The 23,686-nt window shown below is 35.8% G+C and overlaps 1 protein-coding gene and 1 pseudogene across 2 annotated transcripts in view; both read right to left on the bottom strand.

Annotated features, from left to right (window-relative positions):
* The window catches only part of LOC140529441 (Ig mu chain C region-like), a 177,169-nt pseudogene extending 162,123 nt beyond the window's left edge, over positions 1–15,046 (bottom strand). The window contains exon 1 of the transcript XR_011975556.1: positions 14,720–15,046. The product of XR_011975556.1 is annotated as an Ig mu chain C region-like (transcript). The remainder of the gene's footprint in view (positions 1–14,719) is intronic.
* LOC140517968 (immunoglobulin alpha-2 heavy chain-like) overlaps positions 1–23,686 on the bottom strand; it is a gene marked incomplete at its 5' end in the record, with an annotated part of 937,512 nt that overhangs the window by 709,398 nt on the left and 204,428 nt on the right. The window lies entirely within an intron of this gene.

Here is a 23,686-nt window from a genome sequence, read left to right as displayed (position 1 = left end):
TTCCAAATCACTATCAATGAATGAAATGCAAGTTGATTCCTGTGCGAAGATGGGAGAGTAAGGGAGAAATTTCCAGCAGCTTTCCAAAATTCCCCTGTAAACAACCTTGAAAGAGCTCTCAGAACTAATTTATGTTTGAGGAAGCAACTTACCAACACAACAGGAAAGGTCTGTCTCCAGGTGGGGGAGAGGAGCCAGCAGTCAAATCACAGGGAGCCTGCAACAAGGCAGTGAATCCCAGGATGATCCACCAGTGGAGGCCACACCCCTGTGCCAGCCAGCAGTTCCAAGGCAAGCCAGCATGGCCAAACCACCAGCAAGTGTGATTCCAAACCTATTGCTGACAAGCAGTGAGACCCCACACTTTGGGCCATTCATTAGCAAGACTTTGTCCTGCGGCCAACTAGAGGAGAAACCTTGTCCCAAGGCAGGCCAACAGGCAGACCCTGCCCTACTTACAAGCCAGAAGCAAGGCCCTCCTCCAACGCAAATCAACCAGGAGACCTTGCAACCACAGCAAGCATGCAAGAAGGTTCCCCTTCAGTGCAACCCAACATCAAGGTCCCAAGCTTTGATACAAGTACATTGGGATGTAAAAAGCCTGACTCTTTCATAAAAATACAAAGGCACAAAACAGGCCAAAATATGAGCAAAAATTAAAAAAAAAACTTGACTATAGGAAGTTACTATGTTGATAGGAAGCACAAACTTAGAAGAGGACAATGGTATGAAAATAACTACTTGCAAAATCTCAAAGAAAAATATAAATTGGTATCAGGGCCATGAAATATTCCTGGAAAATATTAAAAAAACAACTTTAAAAATCAAATAAGAAAGGAGTAGAGCCAAGGTGGTTCAGTAAATGCAGGGAACTCCTTGAACTGTCCCCCCCCAAACCCCTCAAAATATCTGTAAAAATTACTCTAAACTCATCCTAGAGCAGTAGAACCCACAAGTCAGTAGAATGAAATAAATTTCAAGCCAAAGAAAACCTGGAAGGTTGACAGGGAAGGTGTGTAGAACTAGTCTGGGAGAGGAGCACTGTCTAGCATGGGCTGCACTGGCTACTGGGTCCCCAGCAATCCTGGAGTAGGGTTCAGGGCACTGAATCACTATCAGCTGTAATAGCTTCCAGACTTCTCAACCCACAGATACCAACAACAACTTAGAAGGTCAGTGGGAAAGGTGTGTGAGACCTGGGTGAGAGAGGTGCACAGTCTGTCCCTAGCCCCAGGGCAGCAGTGGTGGCAGCAGCAATGACTGCTTCCAGAGCTCTTGACCCACAGACAGTGGGGGGAATCCAGTGACTGATCAAAGGTGGATTACAGGATTCTCTTTAGTGGCTCTGACCCAGAATGTTCTTGCTTAGATCTGGGTCACAGTTTTTGGTGGCAGTCCTGGGATGAGAAGCAGTGCTGGAGTGGCAGAGCTTGTGGGGGCAGTAGAGAGGGAATCCTCCTCACAGTTCCAAAGCAGAAAAGAGTGCTTGTGGTCGATCACAGGCAAGAGCACATGCCAGTAAAGGAGCAAACACCTCTCCTTTGATCATGTCACCTTGGAAGAACTGAGAATTCACAGGTCCCTAGAAAAATCTTTGAAAACAGCTGTGCAAAACCCCTGAAGCTTGGGACAGTATATCCTCCACACTAGAAACAGAGTTCTACCTTAACAAAGAGTTCAAAAGTCAAGTAATTGGCTGGGAAAATGAGCAAACAGCAGGAAAAAAAAAACAGACTATAGAATTATATATTGTTGACAAGGAAAACCAAAACATACAACCAGGAGAAGAAAACAAAGTTATCCAAAGACTCCAAACAAAATTTGGATTGGTTACAGACCATGGTAGAGCTCAGAAAGGATTTTGAAAATCAAGTAAGAGAAGCAGAGTTAAAATTGGGAAGAGAAATGAGAGTGATGCAAGAAAATCATGAAAAATCAGTAAAGAGTTTTTTAAAGCAGACCCCCAAAATACTGAAGGGGTGAGAGGAAAGGAGAGCTGGGCAGAAAACTAGGAGTTCAAAATATTGTAGATGTGAATTTGAAAACTAAAAATAAATAAATTAACAAAAAACAAATAAGGAAAGTAGAAGTTCAAGAAAAAAAGGGAAAGTAAGGTACAAGACAAGAGAACTCTGAAAATGAGTCAGCAGAATATTAAAATAAACTAAAAACTGAAAATTAGTTTACAAGTTTGTCAAAGAACATAACTCCTTAAGAAAATTAACCCAAAAGGAAAAAGAGGTACAAAAGTTTACTGAAGAAAATAATTTTTAAAAATTAGGATTGAGAAAAATATTATCTGATAAAAACTTCCCAGAACCAAGATGGCAGAGAAAGCAGTAAGCCTTTCTGACTGTGCCACATTCACCTCCAAACAACCATAAAATAGTGCCATGAAGCACATCCTGGAACAGCAGAACTGACCAAAAGACAAGATTAAACAATCTTTAACCCAGAAGATTGGTAAAGGAAGGTCTGCTTCACTTAGGTAAAAGTATAGCACAGTCCATGGTATGAAGCATCCCCCCAATGCAGCAGCAAGCTCAACCAGGGTGGGATGGTGGTGGAGGGTTTGATCGAAGGGAGGGCTACTTGAGGGAGGGGGTAGAGGATGAAAAGGGCAAAGGAGATAATAGAATAAATGGAGGGTAAGAGAGGATGTACTTGGACCCTCCTACAAAACAATTCCCCCAATCAAACTTCCCACAAGGGACAGGCCCATCAATGGGGGGGGGGAGGGGAAGATCTTTACTCACGTTAAAATAACTAACAATACAAATATATATATATATACTGTTTCTAGTTAGAGAAACTATTGTTCCTGTACTTTACTCCTTCAAAATACTCTCCATTGGTAAAGGCGAGATTCAATCAGAGGCACTTGATTATATTAAAACAAAACAGCAAAAGATCCTATTTTGATCGCCATCACATGGAGCTGAACTCTTTACATTCCTCCTTGGTAAGATGATTCTTGCAATTCCTAAAAATTGTACCCCTAATAGTACAGTTAGAAGGAATATACATAGACAGAGGCTATAGGTATTAAGTGTATTTGGGGGAATGAAAAAAAAGAAGTAAGGGATGGAAAAGGAATATACTGGATGAATAAGGAAGGGAGAGGCAGAATAAGTTAAATTATTCCACATGAAATAATTACTACGGTGGAGGGAAATATGGGAGGTTTGATGATGGACATCACTTGAATCTGATTCTCCACAGTATTGACTCAAAGAGGAAATACTATACACAATCACTTGAATATAGAAATGTATCTTACACAACAGAAAAACAGAGAGAAGATTAAATGAAGCAAGGGGATGAAAGAAGAGATGACACACTAGGGAGGCAGTAGAAAGAAACAAAACACTGTCAAGGAGAAAAGAGGTGAAAAGAAAGAGTGGAACAACAGAAAGAAAAATATAATGGAGGAAAATACAGAGTAATCATAATTGTGAATGTGAATGAGACGAACTCTTCCACAAAATGGAAGCAGATGGCAGAGTGGATTACAAATCAGAATCCTGTAAAATGTTGTTTACAAGAAACAGATGTCAAGCACAGAGAAAATCAGAGAGTAAAGGTAAAGACTCACACAGAATCACATATGCTTCAGCCAACATTTTAAAAAGAAGGGATGGCAATCACGATCCAGACAACGCAAAAACAAAAATAGATATAATTAAAAGAGATAAGCTTGCCTTCAGGGAAACTACATTTCCCTAAAAAAAAAAATCATAGATAATGAAGTAATGCCAGTATTAAATATGTATGTATGTACCCAAGTGGTATAGCACAGTTCAATTAAGACGAGAGAAAATAGATTGTTAAACTATTCTAGTTGTAACCTCAACTTTCCCCTCTCAGAATAAGACGAATTTAACCACATAATAAACAAGAAAGAAGTTAAGGAGGTGAACAGAATTATAGAAAAATTACATAGGATAGATCTCTGGAGAAAATGAAAGGGAGTAGAAGGGAGCATATTTCTTTTTTCAGCTGTAATGGCACCTACATAAGGATATAAAATCTCAAAATCAAACATAGAAAGAAAGAAATATTAAATGCATCATTTTCAAATCATAACACAACAAAAATTATATTCAGTAACTTGCATTAGTAAGATAGATTAAAAATTAATTAGAAATGACATAATCTAATTCTAAAGCATAAACGAATCAAAGAACAAATCAGAAAATTCATAATTTCATTAAGCAGATTGACACAATGACATAGCATAATAAAAATGAGGGGATGATGCCAAAGCAGTACATAGGGGAAATGTTATATCTTTAAATACTTACATCAGTGAAATAAAGAAAGCACAGATGAATTAATTGGGAATGTAATATTAAAAAATAATTGAAAATGAAAGTTTTAAAAAGAAATAGAATACAAGTTTTAAAATTCCTAAATGTTTACCAGACTGGAATTTCTAAAAATCAAATAAGATTAATAAAATTGAAAGCAGGAAAATCATTGAGGTACTAAATAACACTATTAGCTGGCTTAATGGGAAAAGGAAACAATTAAATAGATGATTTGTTGGTTAATTTGAATTTAAGAAAGGAAAAAAAAATATCAGTATCAAAAATGAAAGTGCTGAATTAACCACAAATGATGAGGAAATAAAAGAGATTTTTTTGGTCCAATTATATGCCTCAAACCTCACAATCTAAGCAGAATTGAAGAGTGTTTACCAAAGTATAATATCAGCAAGATTAATAGAAGAGTATTAAATTAAATAATTATAAATTACAAAATAAAATAAAATTCACCTGATGTTAGAAAAAGAAATTGAACACGCTTGAACCAATCTTTTAAGAAAAAATCTCCAGTGGCAGAGGAAATCCCAAATCCTACCAAAAATTTAAGAAGAATTAATTCCAGTATTATATGTGCTATGTAGAAAAACAAGCAAAGAGGGAGTCCTACCAAATTTTTTTTATGATATAATTATTTTACTGATACCTAAACCAGGAAGTGTAAAAAAAGGAAAAAGAATGAAAATATAGTCAGATTTTCCTAACGAATATTGGTGAAAACATGTCAAATAAAACATTAGAAAGGAGATAATAGCAATCTATTGTAAGGAGTTTTGGAACAGGAAAGCAGGGTTCATTCAATATTAAGGAAACTATCAGCATAAGTGATCATATCAGCAACAAAACCAAAAGAAATAAAATGATTATCTCAGTGGATACAAAACAAAACTTTTTGACAAAATGCAACACTCACTCCTATTAAAAACACTAGAGAGGATAGGCATAAATGAAACTTACATTAAAATGATAAGGAGCATCTATCTGAAACCATCAGCAAGTATTATCTGAACATGAGGGTAAATTAGAAGCCTCTCCGAAAAGACGGGTGGAGCAAGCATGTCCAATAAACTATTATTCAATAGTGTACTAGAAAGATTAGCTGTAGCAATAAGAAAAAAAAGAATTGAAGGAATTAGAATAGGCAATGACGAAACAAAACTATCACTCTTTGCAGATGAGGTGATGGTATACTTAAAAAATTATAGAAAATCAACTAAAAACTATTTGAAATAATTAACAAAGTTACAGCAAGCAAAATAAAACCACATGAAGTATTAGCATTTCTATATATTACCAATAAAGTCTAGCAGCAAGAGATAGAAAAATAAATTCTTTTTAAAATAACTGTTCACCATATAAATACTTGGGAGTTTACCTTCCAAGACAAACCCAGGAACTATGGAACACAACTACAAAACACTTTTCACACAAGTAAAATAAGATCTAAACAACTGGAGAAATATTCATTGCTCATGGATAGACTGAGTCAGTACAATAAGACTAAATTATTCTTAAATTATACTCAAATATCCGAACTCCAAAAATTATCTTTTAGAAGTAGAGAAAATACTAACAAAATTTACATAGAAGAATAAAAGTGAAGAGTGGTAGGGCAAGAAATGAAAAGAAATGTGAAAGAAGATGAACTAGAGATCTAAAACTTTATTATGAAGGGATAATTATCAAAACAATCTGATATTTGCTAAAAAGTACGGTGTGAATAGATTAGATACACAGCACATTGTAGTAAATGACCACAGTAATTTCAATTTTCAGAACAAAAATGCATTACTTTACTGGAAGTATAACTTGGAAAAGCATATCTTTTTTTAAGTTAATTTTCTTAGTACAAGTAAAAATAATTTTTAACAATTTTTATATGTGAAAATAATTTTTCACAATTTTTAGTTTCAAATTTTATTCCTCTGCTCCTCCTCATTCTTCTCCTTGTGACAATTACCAACCTGATGCAGGTTATTTATGCGAAATACAATAAAAATTGATATATCCATAATTTTTTCTATTTCTTTTTTCATTTAGTATTTTATTTTCCCCCATTCCCTCAGTTTCCAATTCATTGCCCCCAAAAGAGCTTCAGTAAATATTCTTGTACATTTAGGTCCTTTTGCTTTTTAAAGAAATCTCTTTTGGGATAAAGACCTGGTTGTGTTATTGCCAAGTCAAAGTCTATACACGGTTTTATAGCCCTTAGAGCACAGTTTCAAATTGCTCTACTAGCATGGTTGACTCAGTTCACAGCTCTGCCAACAGCGCATAAATGTCTCATTTTTACCACATCCCCTCCAGCATTTGTCATTTACCTTTACTGTCCTATCAATCAATCTAATAGGTATGAGATAGTGCTTTAGAATTATTTTAATTTGTATTTCTCAACTTAATAGTGACTTCGAGTATTTTTTCAGATGGCTATCCATAGCTCTGATTGCTTCATTTGAAAACTGATCATATGTTTTGATCATTGATCAATTGGGGAATGGTTGTAATTTTTATAAATTTGGCTCAGTTCTCTATATGTTTGAAAAATGAGACCTTTGTCAGAGAAAGTTGCTTAAAAATTTTTTTTAAAATTTAAATTAAATTAAATTTAAATTTTTAATTTTTGAAAATTTTAAAAATTTTTTAAATTTTAAATTAAATTTAAATTTTTAAATTAACTGCTCACTGTATTTCCCTCCATCCTGCTTTCCCATTTCTTCTAATTCTGTCTCATCTTTCACTTTGTCCCTCCTATGTGCTTTGCTTATCAATACCTACTCCCCTAAAAGTCCTTCCTTTCTATCCCCCCCACTCCCAACAATTATCTTATCACCTTCCCCTCCTACTTTCCTGTAGGGTAAGATAGATTTTTTTTTTTATATCCTATTTAATGTGTATGTTGTTTCCTCTTTGATGAAATTCTGATGATAGTAGGATTCACTTACTTTCTTCACTTCCCCCTTTCCCCTTCCATTGTAAAAACTTTTTCTTGGCTCTTTTCTACCCCATTCTACCTCTCTCTGCCTTTTTCTTTCTCCCAGTACATTACTGTCTTGCCTCTTAATTATATTTTTAAACATCATCCCTTCATATTCGACTCATACCTATGTCCACTGTTCATATATACTCCTTCTAAATACCCTAATTATTTGAAAGCTCTTAGGAGTTACATATATCATCTTCTCATGGAGGATTGTAAACTGTTTAACCTTATGATGTCCCGTATGATTTCCCTTTTCCGTTTATCTTTTTGAGCTTCTCTTGAGTTTCAGCTTTCATCTTTTCATCACAAAGACTTGAAAGTCCTCTATCTCATTGAATATCCATTTATTTTTTCCTGCAGAATTATACTAAGTTTTGCTGGGTACATAATGCTTGACTGTAATCCTAGTTCTCTTATCCTGTAGAATAAAATATTCCTAGCCCTACAATTCTTTAATGTAGAAGCTGCTAAATCTTGTGTTACCTTGACTGTGGCTCCATTCACCTTGAGTTGTTTTTTCTGGCTGCCTCACAGCGTTGTCTGCTTGACCTGGGAACGCTAGAATTTGGCTATATTATTTCTGGCAATTTTCATTTTGGGATTTTTTCCAGGAGGTGATCAGTATATTCTTTCAATTTCTATTTTCCCCTTTGTTTCTCGCATATCAGGGCAGTGTTCCACTATAATTTCCTGAAAGATGACCATTGTTTTCAAGTAGTCCAATAATTTTTAAATTTTTTCTCTTGGATCTATTTTTTAGGTGAGTTATTTTTTTTTTTGATTTTCAAAAATTTATTTACTTATTTTTCATCTTAAGCATTCATTTCCACAAGATTTTGAGTTCTAAATTTTTTCTTCATCTCTCCCTTCCCCCACCCCAAAACACTGATCATTCTGATTACCCCTTCTCCCAAGCTGCCCTCCCTTCTATCACACCCCTCCCTTCCCTTATCCCCATCATCTCACTTTTCTTGTAGGGCAAGATAGATGTCTATACACCATTACCTGTATTTCTTATTTCCAAGTTGCATGCAAAAACAATTCTCAACATTCGTTCCTTAAACTCTGAATTTCAACTTTTCTCCCTTCCACCCTCCCCACCCACCCCCAAGTGAGAAGGAAAGCAATTCAATATAGGCTATGTATGTGTAGTTTTGCTGAAGATTTCCATAATAGCCATGTTGTGAAAGACTTGAGTATATTTTCCTTCATTCCATGCTACCTTCCATTTATTCTACTCTCTCTTTTGACCTTGTCCATCTCCTACTTTACTTCGAATTACTCGCCCCTCCCATTTGCCCTCCCTTCTGTCACTCCCCCCACCCCAGTTATCCCCTTCTGTCCTACTTTCCTGTAGCGTAAGATAGATTTTCATACCAAATTGAGTGTGCATGTTGCTCCCTCCTTCAGTCAAATGTGATGAGAGTAAGTTCTGCTTTTTCCCTCTACCTGCCCCCTTCCCCCCATTGAAAAATCTTTTTCCTGTCTATTTTATGCGAGAAAATTTGCACCATTCCATTTCTCCTTTTCTCCTCCCAATGTATTCTTCTCTCACTCCTCACTTTTATGTTTTTAGATATACAACCTTCCCGTTCCCAGAGGGCACAGGGTGAGTTGAATGGGAAGGGTGTGTATATCTATATATATATATGTGTATGGGTGTGTGTGTGTGTGTGTGTGTGTGTGTGTGTGTGTGTGTGTGTGTGTATAATCCCTCCAACTACCCAAATATTGAGAAAAGGTTCAAGAGTCACAAATACCTTTCCATGAAGGAATGTGAACAGTTCAACTTTAGCAAGTCCCTGATAATTTCTCTTTCCTGTTCACCTTTTCATGCTTCTCTTGCTTTTTGTGTTTGAAAGTCAAATTTCCTATTCAGCTCTGATCTTTTCATCAGGAATGCTTGATAGTCCACTATTTCATTGAATGACCATTTTTCCCCCTGAAGTATTAAATTCAGTTTTAATAGATTGGTGATTCTTGGTTTAATCCTCATTCCTTTGACCTTTGGAATATCATATTCCAAGCCCTGTGATCCCTCAAACTAGAAGCTGCTAGATTTTACATTATCTTGACTGCATTTTCACAATACTTGCATTGTTTCTTTCTAGTTGCTTACAATATTTTCTTCTTGAACTGGGAACTCTGGAACATGGCTACAATATTCCTAGGAGTTGTTATTTTCAGAACTCTTTCAGGAGGTGATTGTTGGATTCTTTGAATATTTATTTTACCCTCTGATTCTAAAATATCAGGGCAATTTTTGTTGATAATTTCATGCCAGATGATGTCTAGACACTTTTTTTGATCATGGCTTTCAGGTAGTTCCAAAATTTTTAAATTCTCTCCTCCATCTATTTTCCAGGTCACTTGTTTTTCAAATGAAAAATTTCTGATTGTCTTCTAATTTTTCATTCTTTTGGTTTGTTTTGTAATTTCTTGGTTTCTCATAAAGTTATTAGCTTCTGTCTGCTCCATTCTAATTTTTAAAGAACTATTTTCTTCAGTGAGCTTCTGAACCTCCTCTTCCATTTTGCTAATTCTGCTTTTAAAAGCATTCTTTTCCTCACAGATTTTTTGGACCTCCTTTGCCATTTGTGTAAGTCTATTTTTAAGCGTGTTATTTTCTTCAGCACTTTTTTAGGTCTCTAGCAAACTGTTGGCCCACTTTTCCTGTTTTTCTTTCATTGTTCTCATTTCTCTTCCCAATTTTCCCTGCACCTCTCCTACTTAATTTGCAAAATTCTTTTTGAGCATTTCCATGGCCTGAGATCATTGCATATTTTTAGGAGGTTTTGGATGCAGAAGTCTTGACTTTTAGATCTTCCTCTAATAATATGTATTTTTCTTCACCATTTGAAAGAATTGAGGACAATACCTGTCCACTAAGAGAGCAACCTTCTATAGTCTTACTCTTTTTTCCCCCTTTTTGAGCATTTCCCCAGTCAGTTACATGATATTTGAATCCTTTCTCAGGAAAAGGGTATGCTCCAGGGTCCTGTAAGTTCTCAGTTTCTCCAAGGTGGCACAATCAAGGGAGAGATGTTCCCTCCTCTCCTGGTCCATGTTCTAGTCTGGGAGTAACCGCAAGCACTGTTCTGACTATAATCTGTGAGGAGGATTCTCTCTTCAGAGACCCCACCAGCTCCACCATCCAGTGCTCCTCCTCACCCTAGGACTACCAGTCAGGGCTGAGATTCGGATCAGCAGCTCGATTACCCCACCATCTTTTGACTGAGAGCTCCTAAAATGCATGCTGCTGCAATCTGGGGACACATGGGGCCAGGTTTGGGATAGAATCCTGCTCTCTTTTCACCCATGTGAAGAACCAATCTCCCTGACCTTTGAAGCTATCTTTGGTGTTTGTGGGAATCTGTGAACCGCAATGGCTGCCAGGGATTCCACCCACTAGGGCCTGTTCCAGTCTTGTTCAACTTGTGCTGTGTGGCCAAGGCTGTGCTGTGCTCTCTTCTGAGCCTTGTGCAAAAGACCATTCCTGTAGGTCTTTCAGGCTGACTTCAGCTGGAAATCTCTTTCACTCTCTCATTTTGTGGCTTTTGCCACTCCAGAATTTGTTTACAGTCATTTTTACAGGCATTTTATGTACTGGGTGTGGGGGTAGAGCTTCTACAGAAGCTGCCCTTCTACTCTGTCATGTTGGATCCGTCCCCCTCAGGTGTTTTTCTAATGAGGTATTTCACATTGTCCTCTATTTTTTCATTCTTTTGCTTTTGTTTTGTAATGTCTTGATTTCTAATAGAGTCATTAGTGTCCATTCTTTCCATTCTAATTTTGAAGAGGTTATTTTCTCCAGTGAACTTTTGTATCTCCACTTTCCATTTGGCTAATTTTGTTTTTTTCTGGCATTCTTTTCTTTATTGACTTTTTGTATCTCATTTGCTCTTGGTCTACTCTGTTTCTTAAGGTGTTATTTTATTGAGTAATTTTATTTATGTGTGTTTGTTTTTGTTTTTTGTTTGTCTTCTGTACCAAACTGTTGATTCATTTTTCATAATTTTTGTGAATCACACGTTTGTCTTCCCAATTTGTCCTGTGTCTCTCTTACTTGATTTTCAAAATTCTTTTTGAGTTTTTCCATGTCCTGAGACCAATTCATATTTTTCTTGGAGGCTTTGGGTGTAGGAGCTATGACTTGATTATCTTCTTCTGAATTTGTTTTTATCTTCCTTGTCACTATAGTAAACTTTCAAAGGTCAGAGGTTTTTTTTTTCATTGTTTTGTCATTTCAATAGCCTTTTAGTTGACTTTTAACTGTTCAAGTAGGGTTCTCCATCTAGGGTGGAGCTTCTACAGTCCCAGCCTTCAGGGACTTTTCAGAGATGCTTCTAGGATTTTCTAAGTTTTCAGTTCTTCCAAGATGGTATGATCTAAGAAGTGTTTACTCCTCTCCTGGCCTGTGGTCTGGTCTGTGTATGACCACAAGCACTCTTTTTTACCACAGCACTGTGAGTAGGGTCTCCCCTTCAAATTCTGCTATGCTAGTTCTCTTCCTCACCCCAGGAATGCCACCCAGAACTGCTTCCCAAATTCAAGTATGGGCAAAGCAGCAGTTCTGCCTCAGTGTTGGTAAAAAGATCTTTGACCAGTTGTTCTATCCCCTTACTCTATGAGGGCTGATAGCTCCAGAAGCCACCATTTCTGCTGCTGATTTAATGGTTTCCAAGGTCTGTTACTGGTTTGCTAGGGCCAGAGTTCTACTGGTGTGACTTGTGCTGGGCTGCACTTCACTTTCACCTTGGTGCAACAGACCTTTCCTGCTGACCTTCCATATTGTCTTTGGCATCTATGGGCTGAGAAATCTGGAAATTCCCATGGCTTCTAGTAATCTGTTCCTCCTGAAGACTGCTCTGTGTTTTCTGGATACCCTTTTCTGCTGATACATCCTGCATTGGTCTACATTCCTCTCTTACCTTGGTTCAATGATCTTCCAAATTTTCCTGGGCTGGAAATTTTTTTCACTTCATCTTTTTGTGAGGTATGCTAATCTAGAATTCGTTTAGGGTCATTTTTAAAGGTATTTGCAATGGTTTGGGGGAGAGCTCAACTGAGTCCCTGCCTTTACTCTGCCATTTTGGCTCCACCTGGCATATTATTTTAATGGAATATTTTCTTGGTATAAGAAACAAGAAGCAGGATGCCTTCCAAAAAGCCCGAAAAGACTTAACATGAAAATCAGCAGAACCAGGAGAACTTTGTACATAGTAAGAGTAATACTGAATGATGAAGAATTATGAAAGACTTAGCTCTTCTGAGCAATATTCAGTATTCCAAGACAGCCTTAAAGGATTCATGATGAAAAATGCTATCCTCCACCAGAGAAAGAACTGATGTCTGAATACAGATTGAAGCATACAATTTTTCATTGTCCTTTCCCTTTCCTTTCCTTTCTTCTTTCCTTCCTTCCATCCATTCTTCCTTCCTTCCTTCCTTCCTTCCTTCTTTCCTTTACTTCCTTGTTTTTGTCTTTTGCTTGTTCAAGTTTTCTTCCATGCAATTACTAATACAGCAATGTTTTTTATGATTACACATCAATAACATATTAGTTTGTTTACCATCAAAAGGAAGGGGGCAGGGAGTGAGTGAGTGATAAAATTTGAAAGTCAAAATTTTTAGAAAGTTAAAATTGTTTTCATATGTAATGAGGTAGAATAATTCTTTAAACAAATATATGCCTGTTTGATTTACATTTTTAAAATAACAGAATCAGATCAATTTGATCTGATTGGGTTAATTTGTCAACAAATAAAAATTTATTGCAGTTACCTTAAAAATACTTTTACCCATATTTCTGGGTAACCTTCATTTCATCCTTGTCTGAATGTTCTCCATCACCTCTCCCGTTTTGCTTCCTGAATTTCCCCACATCAGTTTGTCTCCTTCCATGCAATGGAAAAGAATGGAATAGTAAAACATGTAATAATCTCTGACCATATGCCAGACTTTATAATAAGCCTGCAGTATCTCCTTGAATTCCCTTTTAATTACTTGTCATATCAGAATAAAGTGTAACCTTTTTGTCTTATATAAATCTCAAATTAAATATCCCAAGTTTCAGTAATAACCAGGAGGTCCATTTTGCTTCCTGGAATTCATATCTTTGGATGGGACTGGTGGATAATAACCTGATATTCTGTACATAGCAAATGGGTAGGAGAAAAGTGTCCATGGAAGGTGGCAAGCAAAGAGATGTCTGGGACATCAGGAAGGGTACAATGATTCACTAGGAAATATCTGAAGAGATTATATTGAAGGGAAAGACTTGCTTTCACAGGCTCTGGAAAATATTTCCTTTATGGCTTTATTCTTATGGACCTTAATGTCTCCTCAAACCAGTGCTATGGAGAAGTCAAGATAATTCTCACTTCTCAGGTCAGGGATCTGAAACACACAGAGATATATGTAGTCAAAACAAGATGATCACTTATCAAGTGAGAGGAATATAATTTTGATAATATAAGAGTCTGATTGAAGAGAAGCTACACATTCCCTCCAATTAGAATGCCAGGATCTTCTGATATGTATATGAATATACATATATACACATGGGATGCACATATATTCACACATATAGCTCTGTATATATACATATGGGAGGATTATATACATAAAATATGTTTACAGGTAGGTATGTTTTTCATGTGCACAGTGTATATGGAAATGCAAATAGTATGCACATAGTAAATTTTGATAACTTCTGATTTGCCTCATGTTTGACAATTTCAGAGAAATTAGTCACCATGTAGAAGACATGTAACACTTTGAAAGAGTACATCTTCTCTCTATGCCTGCTGGCATAAAGAACAGGAAAGATTCTCAGGGACACAAAGGAGATTAGGTAGATAGGTGGATAGATAGATAGATAGATAGATAGATAGATAGATAGATAGATAGATAGATAGATAGATAGATAGGTACGTAGGTAGGTAGGTAGGTAGGTAGGCAGGTAGGTAGGTAGAGGGAGGGAAGGAGGGAGGGAAAGAGGGAGACAGAGAGAGCTCAATCAACAGATACATGTACAGATAGATAAATAGACAGATCAATTGAAAGATGGATGGATGGATGGGTGGATGGGACATATGTTCACTGTGAATTGGGAAATTATCACGGATCTGGAACGTTTTTTGGTCTTATAGTTTATGTGATATTCTAAATCAGGCCAGCATAACCTTTGGCACGTCAAAAGATTTCCTCTATGTACAAAGGATGCTTTCCTCTACAATTTTCTGGGCTGGCTGAAATGCTTTGGCAGTGGCCCAAAGGTTGGAGATTGTGCAGGCCTGTTGTAAGTGGTCTTCTTGTACTCTGTGTTGTTGAGTTACCTCTCTAAGTCATTCTCCCCAGGAATGCTTTAATGAGGAGGTTTATGTCAGATCTCATACTCTTTTTTTCTCACTGTGTCTCTTGCACAGTAATGCATGGCTGTGTCCTCAGCTTTAAGGGAATTCATTTGTAGGTGCAGCATGCTGTTGCTGTTGCCTTTAGAGATGGTGAATCGACCTTTCACAGAGTCTGCATAGTATGTGGTTCCTCCACTACTACTAAAAAATGAGAGTCACTCCAGCCCCTTCCCTGGAGCCTGGCTGAACCAATTCATGTTATAGCTGCTGAGGGTGAATCCAGAAGCTTTGCAAGAAAGTCGAAGAGTTCCTCCAGGATGTTTCACATCACCCCCAGATTCTAACAGCTGAACATCACAATGGACATCTGCAGACAGAATCATTGAAGACAATAATCACACAAATACATCACTTCAGAGGGTTTCCTTAGTCAAGAAACAAGCAGAAAACAAAACTACCTTGTAAAACAGTCAGAAGGAAAAGTCCATTTGGTCCTAATCCCATTGTTCAGGCTCTAAATGTCAGTTCTTAGGAAAGAATGGTCATACAAAAGAAAACTCCTCTCTCAGAGCAGCAGACACTGGTTTTTGCTGGTTTTCTGCTCTGGAGAGAGGAGTCCAATTTGCATGTCTTTTTCTGTAAAACGTGAGGAAGAGCAACTTTCTTCCACTGTGATGAGTCCCTCTCCCTGTGGCACAGAAAATTTCCCCCCGAATACATTCTAAAACCGTGAGAAAAGTTATTGACGTTGAAAATCCAAATATCATTGGTGAGGACTCCGTGTCTTTCCATCTCTACAATCTAACTTCAATACCAAGGGAATGCTCATGAGCCTTTTCAATGTGTCATTTTCCTAGCTGAAAATCAGGATTTGACTTTGTTTCTTTTTAATTGTTTAGACTTAACAAAGCAATTGAGTAAATGAAAATGTAGACTTCAAAAATGAGAATAATGTAGATTAAACAAATATATACATTTTTATCTCTTCAGAGCAGGTTGTCAAAAACTTACCAGCACACTAAAGCTCATATCCCTGTTTGAGTTTGTGGAATCAAGGCACAAAATAAGCAATGCACCACAAAGCCCTTTGAAACTCATAGATCCTTTAAAATGTCCCATATTTTGTTTCTCAGAAAGATTCTGTGTGTGTTGTGAGAAAGTGATACCATATCCTCTGAGGAATGTGTATGTTTTCTGGAGTATCTGAAACCAGATATTGGCTAAGCCTCAGACTCTAAGAAGTTCCTTTCCAAAGCAATCAATCTGCCACCACCTATTATACACAATGATGTCAGGAAAATGAACATTTTTTTGGCTTGTACAGGCTTTGCATCATTTCTTTTTCAGAGTTCTTATCAGGGACCATTAGAATGCTGGAAAAATACAAATCAGCTTTTAGATTGTGGAATTTATCTATTGTAAAGTCTGAAATGGATCCATTTGTCTCTCTGTTTTTTCTTCCGCTGATACGTCTTAAATTTGCACTATCCTGTCACTACCAAATAACCTATAGGAGGAAAAGAACAATTCAAAGCATCTTATGGAGTACAGTTATATTTATGATCCTATAAAATACAGTTTGGCCTCCGAAATCTGCACTGACTCTATTTTATCTTCAAATTTTCTTTCTAAATATATTCCCTTTCACTAACTCCTTGGAAAAGCATATAATTGATACATTCCTTCACGGCACTTTGAATCCTTTATAATCTTGTTTCTGATCTTCATACTCAAGCCATCTACCTCATGTCTCATATTTTTTCATTCCTCTCTAAATATAACTACCAATGTATTGTCTATTCATACCACTACCATACTGAATGAACTCCAATTTCTCCCTGTTACCTCTAAAATCTAGTGTGTAAGCTTTAGTCTGTGCAGTTAATTTTTTTCTTAAACTAGTCTCAATTTATCTTTGCAACTTAAATATATACTACTCTTCACATTGAACTCTATAGAGCAGTTAAACTAGTATGCCCCTGTTCCTTTTGAATGACACTCATTCACTGGCTTCCATGCCCTTACTATAGCTGTTCCCTTTCCTGGAACTCAATTCCTCCTACTCTATACTGACCTCTTTAGCTACTATCAATGTTAGAAGATTCCATAGAATTCCATCTAAAGCTCTAAAACATCCAGGACAAACTTACCTCAGAAGGGGTACGTTAATATCTGAACACAGAAGACCAATCAAGGCAAAGCAGGCTTGATCCCCTGTCCAAAAAATTAAGAAAGAAGCAGAACTTGCCTCTGAAAGAAAGCCCCTATTCAATGATAAAAGCTTGAAAAATAAGTTATCCAAAGCAGGGAAAAACGTCCACTATAAAGAATAGTTGCAGGGAAACATGATGGCATTGCTAAGATGTAGAGGAGCCCTGATCCCCTACAAGCACCCCGCTGGGGCTCAGAAATGAACAACTCTAACAAGAAATAAAGAGAAACACTAATAGATCCCATCCCAAAGCCCTTGAGTTCCATTTTATCTCTGGTCCATTATAATTTTCAGCAAATTTATTTCTTGGGTGAGATTAAAATATAGATTCATATTATTTTATTATCATTAATTAATTATTACATTAATTAATTTTAATTATTTATAATTATAATTAATAATTGATTAAAATAAATTAAATGAATAAAAATAATTAAGAAGAAAGTGTCAGAGAAATAATATGATGCTTTAGGACACCATATGTAATGCATTAAAATAAATATTCAGCATGTCATATATATGTGTGTGTGTGTATATACACACACACACATATATATATACATATACACATACGCAGAACATCTAAATATTTAAAGGAAAACTAAACCAATTGGAGGGAGAAATAGAAGTTAAAACTGTAACTTTGGGAAAACCTCAAAGTTCCTCCTTTCTGACAAAGACAAATCTAACCAAAAGTTAAAATAAAGCAAAAGACCAAATGAGTATTTTAATAAAATTAGACCTGACAGATATTTAATATTAACTGAACAGAAATAGAAAATAATTTATATCCCTCTAAGTTGTAATAGCGTATCTTTCCAATATTTGACATTATTTTGACACATACAGATCTCTGCCAAACCACCTGAAAGAAGATATACAAACATTTCATTTTCTAATCACGACACCATAAAATTACAATCAAGAAAAGAATAGAACACTGCAGCGTCATGGTGTCAAAGAAGAAATTATAGAAATAGAAAGCATTTTTAGAAGGATATAACAGTAAGCAGAAGACATCCCAGTCCTTATTGGATGGAACTGAAACACCTTTTTTAGAGCAATTTTTTTACCTCTAAATGTTATTACCAATAAAAAAAAGGAAGAACAAGTGAATGAAGGTTACACAAGAACAATAAAATTTGTAAAACAAGAAATTAGAAATCAAGTCAAAATTCTGAAAATGAATAAAACTGAAAAAAATTATCATTCAATTGATAACTAAAAATAGCAGCCTTTTAAAGAAAAATGGCTGTTAACTAATCTGAAAGTGAGAGACAGAAATGGAGAGAGAGAGACAGAGTGACAGAGAGACACATGCACACACACAGGGAGAGAGAGAGAGAGAGAGAGAGAGAGAGAGAGAGAGAGAGAGAGAGAGAGAGAGAGAGAGAGAGAGAGAGATGCTATTACACATATGGGGAAAAATTAAAAAGGAGAGCACAATATTTGAAGAAGAAAAAATACAGGAAACTTGTAGAAAATAATATACTTTTTCGTTTACTTTTATCTCCTAATATTTATTTGTTTTCTTTTTTCAACACTGACTTTTATAAGATTTTGACTTCTAAATTCTCTCCCTCCAACTCCAAGATGGCATGCAATCTGATATTGGCTGTGATCATATTAAACAATTCCACATTAGTCATGTTGTGAAAGAAGAATCAGAACAAACAGAAAAAAACACAATAAATAAAAAAAAGGAATGAATGCTATGCTTTGATCTTCATTCAGACTCCATAGCTCTTTTCTGGATATGGATAGCAACCTGAGTCTTTTGGAATTGTCCTAGATCACAACATTTCTCAGAAGAGCTAAGTTTATCAAAGTTGATTGCACACAATATTGTTGTTACTGTTTACACTGTTCTCTTGGTTCTGCTCATTTCAATCAACATCAGTTTATAAGAATCTTTCCAGGTTCTCCTGAAATCAGCTTGCTCACCATTTTTTTATGGAACAATAGTATTTCATTACATTAAAATACCCCAACTTATTCAGCCATTGCCCCAATTGATAGGCATTTCCTCAATTTTCAATTCTTTGCCACCGCATAAAGAGTTGTTGTAAACAGTTTTGTACATGTGGGTCCTTTCTCTTTTTTTATGATATGGTTATGATACAGATGTAGCAGTGGTTTTTCTGGGTATACACAGTATTATAGTGCTTTAGGCATAGTTCCAAATTGCTCTACAGAATGGATGAATCAGTCCACAATTCCACCAACAATCCATTAGTTTTGAATTTTTACCACATCATCTCCAATATTTATTATCTTCCTGTTTTGTCAAGTTAGCCAATCAGAAAGGTGTGATATGGTACCTTAGAGTTCTTCTAATTTACAAGAAACAAATATAACTAAAAAGGTGGTAAATCAACAAGTTAGAACAAATGGGTGAATATTTACAAAAATGTAAAAGACTTAATCAAACCAAAGAAGAAATAGATTACTGAAACAGCAATATTATTTTAAATTTTTTTTTGATGTTTTATGTTTCTTACTCCATTAAGATATCCCATGTATCCCTCCTTTTCTTCTTATTCAAGAACTATCAGTAGAAGGAGACTTCCAGGAAATATTATGGTGGAGTGAGCAATTAATCGCTGTTGTTCCCTCATATTCACCTCTGAATAACCATAAAAAAGCTTTCCAAACAAATCTGTAAAAACAGAGACAGTAGAAATGTCATCTGGATCTGAATTTTAGCCTAGGAAAGTCGAAGGATCAGCAAGAGAGTTCCCTGTCACTTGGGCAAAAGGGGAGCACATTCCAAGATAACAAGCGTCCCAGCAAGCCAGCAGCAAGACCCATCTCAGCAAACCAGTGGGAGTTTCTGAGCTTGGGTATAATGGAGCAGGCAAGCAGCAGCACCAGGGCCCCCCATATGCCTTAGCATAATTGGTGGTACAGACCCCAGCTCAGAGAACCATCTTGCACTTCAGTGAATCCCAGGGTAGATCGTCATCCTCTAGGTGCTGGGCCTCCTTTTGGTTTGACACAGCCCTACAAAGTAAGGCATCCTCCAGGGACTAGACCTCCATATGGTTTAGTACACCCACAGGGAAAAGCAGATAAACTCCATCTGCCTCATCACAGGGTAGATACTACCACTAGGAATGCAGTTCAGAACCACGTTGGCAGCCAGACCCCTACAGTCTCTAGCCACCAGCACCTGATCCAATGATCAACTCCTTGCTTCTATCCAAGGAACTTGGGATAGTAAACACTGTGCTCCAATAAGAGAGCTCAATTTTAAAACCAGAAAATAGGCAAAAAAGATGAGCAAAAAGCAAAAGTTAACTTTTGCTATAGAAAATTACTATGGTGATAGAGAAGATCAAAACACACACTCACAAGATGAAAACATTGTCAATATAACTATATCTGAAGTGTCAAAGTGGACTAAAAACTGATCTCGGGCCCAAAAAGCCTTTTTGGAAGTGTACAAGAAGGATTCTAAAAGTCAGAAAAAAGAGGTAGGAGAAAGATTGGGAAAAGATATGATAGTTATCTGAGAGAGTCAACAGCTTGGAAAAGGGCAAGAATTTACTGAAAAAAAAAGTAATTCCTTAGAGAATTCAATTCATCATATGAAAAACAAAATCCCTTGAATAAAACACATCTTTAAAAAGCAAAATTTTCTAATGGTACAATAGTTCACTGAGGCAAAGGACTCCTTAAAAAGTAATTGCTGAAATAGAATAGGAGGTACTAAAGCTGACTGAAGAAAACAGTTCATTGAATTGGGCAAGTGGAATTATCCTATGGACATCGATGATCAGTTAAAAAAAAATCAAAAGAACGGAAAAAACAGAACAAAATGTAAAATAGATCATTGAAAAAACAACTGACCTGGAAGATAGAGCTAGTAGAGAAAAAATAAGTACTGGACTGTCTGAATGCCGTGATAAAAAAAAATATCCTGAACTGCATGTTTCAAGAAATTATCAAGGAAAATTGGTCTAACACCCTAGAACCAGAGGGCAAAATAGTCATTGAAAGATTTCATTGATTCTCTCTTTTTCTATTTTATTCATTTAAGCATTTAGAGACATAAAACTTTCTCTAAGAACTGTTTAGCTGCAGTTTTGGCATGTTGTCTCATTATAGTCATTCTTATGGACAAATTTATTGATTATTTCTATGATTTGTTATTTGATCTCATTCTTTAGGATGAGATTATTTACCTTCCAATTAATTTTTAGTATACCTTTCCATGAAAATTTAGTGCTCGTAATTATTATTGCATCACTATCTGGAAAGGATGCATTTAATATTTCTGTTTTTCTGCATTGCATTGTGAGGTTTTGATACCTGAATTAGTATATGGTCAATTTTTTGTAGGTGCCATGTACTACTGAGGAAAAAAAATGTATTCCTTTCTACTTCCATTTAATATTCTCCAGAGTTCTACCATATCTAACTTTTGTAAACTTCTATTCACCTCCTTAACTTCTTTCTTATTTATGCTATGGTTAGATTTATCTAGTTCTGAGATGGAGAGGTTGAGGTCCCCTGAGAGTTTAGATTCTGTCTGTTTCATCCTGTAATTCCATTAACATTTTCTGGAAGACTTTGGATGGTGTACTACTTAGGGCATGTATGTTTAGTAATATTACTTGTCTATGGCACCTTTTAGCAAGATGTAGCTTCCTTCCTTATCTCTTTTAATTAGATCCATTTTTTCTTATTTGGTGTGAGATAAAGACTGTTACTGCTTCTTTTTATTATTTACTTCAGCTGAAGCATAATATGTTCTGCTCCACACTTTAACCTTTACTGTTTATCTCTGGCTTCAGATGTGTTTCTTGTACACAGCATATTGTAGGATTATGGTTTTTACTCCAGTCTGCTATCCACCTTTATTGGGAGAGTTCATCCTATTCATCTTCATAATTGTAAAATTATATGTGTTATGTATAAAATTATGTATGGATTGTAAAATCTTGTATAATACAGAATATGTATTATGTACATTATGTAGTTTGCATATATATATGTGTATATATATATATATATATAACATATATATAGTGTAGCAGAATATGGAGCATAATGGAGAATCTAACTGTGTCAATTCTGTATGATTTTATTTTCCTTTCCTGGAACAGGACTTATATTTTCATTTTTCTGTCACAGTTCCATTGTCTTTAGAAAAAATAGCAATTACATGTATTCTGTAGTATTATAGAAATACTTCATTTTCCCTTTACAAAAATTCTCTTTGGGATCTAGGCCTCGTGGTGGTTTTCCTAGATCAAAGTGTATCCTTTTGTGATAGTAAAAAATTGCAAATTGATGAGATGTCTATCATTTGGCGAATGGCTGAATAAGCTGTGGTACATGAGTGTGATGGAATATTATTGTGTTTTAAGAAGTGATGAACAGAATGATTTCAGAAAAAAACCTGGAAAGACTTACATGAACTTATGCGAAGCAAAGTGAGCACAACCAGGAGAACATTTTATAGAGTAACAGCAATATTGTAGTTAAAAGAACTATGAATGACTTAGTTATTCTCAGCAATACAATAATGCAAGGTATTCCCAAAGAATTCGTGGTATCTGCAGCCAGAGAAAGAGCTGATAATGATTGCATACAGACTGGTTTGCTATTTTCACTTCCTTTCTTTCATTTTTTTTAAAGATATAAGCCTTCTTGTACAAAATGACCAATATGGAAATATTTTACATGATTGCAAGTGAATAACCTATATCAGATTGCTTACTATCTCAAGGAAGGAAGCTGATAGAAAAAGAGAGAGGAAGGGATTAAATTTGGAACTCAAAACCAAGAAAATATTTTAAAATAGTTTTAACATGTAATTGGGAGGGAAATAAAATAGTATAAATATAAAAATAAAAGGAATATAAGTAAATTGTTTAAAGATGGAAGGTCATCTTTAGACATTATTATTTCTGGTCTGTATGACCTCCATCTCCTTAACACATACTTCTAAGTTTCCCTGAACATGTTTGGAATCCTTTTAATAATGGAGTAAAGAAAATTATGAAAACTGATAAGAGTTTTTCCAGTCTGTTTGTCTGATTTCAATCTGTTTATCTTCTAAGTCATCATGATTGCCTGACTCATTCTTTTGACTTTGACCTCAGGAAGTCTAATGCTTCCATACTTCTCTTGACAAAGATCATCACAGCCAGTTGTTCTCATAGAATTAGAGATTAGAGACTAAAGAGTTTTCCAAATATTATCACACTTTATCCTAACAGCTCTGGAGGTAAATATTACTATTTATCTCTAACTCAGTGTGAGGTATCTCTTAAAGCATTTTTCCAGGGTGAGATATTAAACATGTACAATGAAATGGCATTCACTATGAGATCCATCTTTCTTCCTTTACTGAATCTCAAAATCCCTTGATATTATTCTTTATTTGTTATAGTTTTTACTGTAGTTTCTGATGAAAAGGTAAAAATTCTCAAGAAGGTCAAACCCTGTAAATGTGTAGTGGACTCAGTATCCCTATCATTTCTTTCATAGTTAGGGAATACCCAAAATTCTGGTCCCTGATCCCCAAAGTTTTCTTTTTTGCAATTTATTTTTTCTTCTCAAAAGTGTTATTCAGAACACATTGTTGTATATGAATGTAATGGAATAATGTTGTGCTATAAGAAATGACGAATAGGTGGACTTTAAAAAAACCTAGAGAGACGTATATGCACTGATGCTGCGGGAAATGAGCAGAACCAGGAGAACATATACACAATAACAGCCAAAGGATACAAGGACTGTTTCCAATAGACTTAGCTCTTCACAGCAATGCACAGAACGTTTTAGAACCTAAAACATT

The sequence above is a fragment of the Notamacropus eugenii genome, chromosome 1, assembly GCF_028372415.1.
Source record: "Notamacropus eugenii isolate mMacEug1 chromosome 1, mMacEug1.pri_v2, whole genome shotgun sequence".
NCBI classification, from domain to species: Eukaryota; Metazoa; Chordata; class Mammalia; order Diprotodontia; family Macropodidae; genus Notamacropus; species Notamacropus eugenii.
This window is presented reverse-complemented; position numbering and strand designations above follow the sequence as displayed.